The sequence below is a fragment of the Portunus trituberculatus genome, chromosome 42, assembly GCF_017591435.1.
Source record: "Portunus trituberculatus isolate SZX2019 chromosome 42, ASM1759143v1, whole genome shotgun sequence".
In the NCBI taxonomy this organism is placed as follows: domain Eukaryota; kingdom Metazoa; phylum Arthropoda; class Malacostraca; order Decapoda; family Portunidae; genus Portunus; species Portunus trituberculatus.
This window is the reverse complement of record NC_059296.1, coordinates 7,891,938-7,893,889: the sequence shown is the minus strand read 5'-3', so window position 1 is coordinate 7,893,889 and position 1,952 is coordinate 7,891,938. Positions and strand designations below refer to the sequence as shown.

Below are 1,952 nucleotides of genomic sequence, written 5' to 3'. Positions count from 1 at the left end.
TTTTTCTTCAGTTTTTTTTTTTTTTTTTTCCATTTTTGAGTCTGAGAATATTGGTATAATTATAACCAGCGGATTTTTCAGTGGGTTTCTCTCTTGGTAATCTGGTAATCTGCATAAGAGTTCCCAGCGTGGCGAGAATAGCAAATATAAGAAGTTGTGAAGGAAGCTGCTGCTCTTCTCCCTTCTCTTTCCCCTCCCCTCCTTCCCGCGATGACATTACTGGCTGACGTTCATCCACCCTGTGTAATTATGAAGATGTTGTCGTGAAGATCATTTTGGAAATCCGTGCAATTAAGTTACTGTCATGCTGGGAGGGAAAAACGCAAACACACACACACACACACACACACACACACACACACACACACACACACACACAGAGAGAGCGCACTACCAGGCGTCATGATTAATTCCCTGTCCGAACCATTTTTTGACAGGCAAGCGCGGCAGCTCAGTTTATGCGACGTGGAACTTTCCCTGCTCTCATTCCTCTCCACAGTCAAAGAAGACGAACTCTGCTCCACCTTTTGCGGCCGCGGCGTAAATCTAGGAGTGTAATGGCTGGCTGGAGGGTCCTGGAGAGTCGAATACAGGCGGGGAACGACCTATAAATGAATCGTAACGCTCCGGAACCTCGACGAAGCCCCACTCGGCAGGCAGTAAAAACACAAGACGACCATCCACGCCACTCCACGCGACCCATACGCTTTTACTACTAACGAGCTCGACGATCCAGGGTTACTGTCATCCCTCAGGTCCTCCAGCTGCCGTAGGGTGTAAGTCTTGCATATTTACGGTCCGTGAGGGTATTAAAGGCTCTGTTGTAGTGTTATAGCGGGCCAGAGAGCGACTATAAAGAAGGTCATTGCTCCAAGCTCCGGACCTTACACTCGCTGCTCTTAGTTGATTATTACTTCCTCTCTCTCTCTCTCTCTCTCTCTCTCTCTCTCTCTCTCTCTCTCTCTCTCTCTCTCTCTCTCTCTCTCTCTCTCTCTCTTTCTGTGTGTGTGTTTTCCTTTCTTTTTCTCTATGCCCATTTTCCTTTATCTTTTTTTTTTATACCATTTTCTTTTGCTCCATTCACATTTCGCTTTCGGTAAAGGTTTATCAGGAAGTTTCCGTCGGTTAGTTTGTGAAGTTCAGGTCCGAGGAGGAGTTACGGAGCTCATCACTCGCCCAAGTTTACCGTCTCGAACCGTAAATTTTCCGGGAGAAGGAAAAACGGCAGCGTCCCTCTCAGCCTCCCAGGGACAGTTCCCAAAGTCCAGTTACTCCGCGAGGAGCCAATGTGGCCGCCCTAAAAACCCCGTCTCTTGATCCCCTGCTGAAGAGAAGCTCGCGTTACTGAAAACAGAAGAAACAGTGTGTGTGTGTGTGTGAGAGAGAGAGAGAGAGAGAGAGAGAGAGAGAGAGAGAGAGAGAGAGAGAGAGTGAGAGAAGAATGGAGGATGATAGGGAGGGAAGGAGGGAGGAAGGGAGGGAGGGAACAAGAGAACAAGGGAATATGGGAGAGAGAGAGAGAGAGAGAGAGAGAGAGAGAGAAAGTATTCTCCTACACTTTACAAGCTCTCTCTTTACCTTCCTCCTCCTCTTCCTCCTCTTTCATCACGCCTCCTGCCCACACACACACACACACACACACACACACACACACCCCCATCCCTCCGCCGTTTACTAAGACATAACTCCCTTGTTGATACTGCTTTCCTCCCTCTGTTGACACTTGTCCTATTGTCTGGTTGCCTCCTTTACTGTTCCCGCCGCAGGTGACGGACTGAGGGTCACTGTTCGCATCGGAGGGGAAGGCAGTACTGGGCAGGGCGAGGAGTGAAAGGACGAGGGTTTAGTGGTGACGTGTGGGTGAATTTCTGTACGTGTGGTTGTCGTCATCGTCGTCGTCTTAGGCAAATATCCTCGTGTGCGTCCATCAAATGTCAGCGTGAGGGCCTCGT

At 49.1% G+C, this 1,952-nt stretch overlaps 1 protein-coding gene across 1 annotated transcript in view; it reads left to right on the top strand.

The window, feature by feature from the left end:
* The first annotated feature begins 679 nt into the window (after positions 1-679).
* LOC123517336 (protein henna-like) overlaps positions 680-1,952 on the top strand; it is a 50,337-nt gene continuing 49,064 nt past the window's right edge. The window contains exon 1 of the mRNA XM_045277340.1: positions 680-776. The gene's annotated coding sequence lies outside the window, so the exon portion shown is untranslated. The remainder of the gene's footprint in view (positions 777-1,952) is intronic.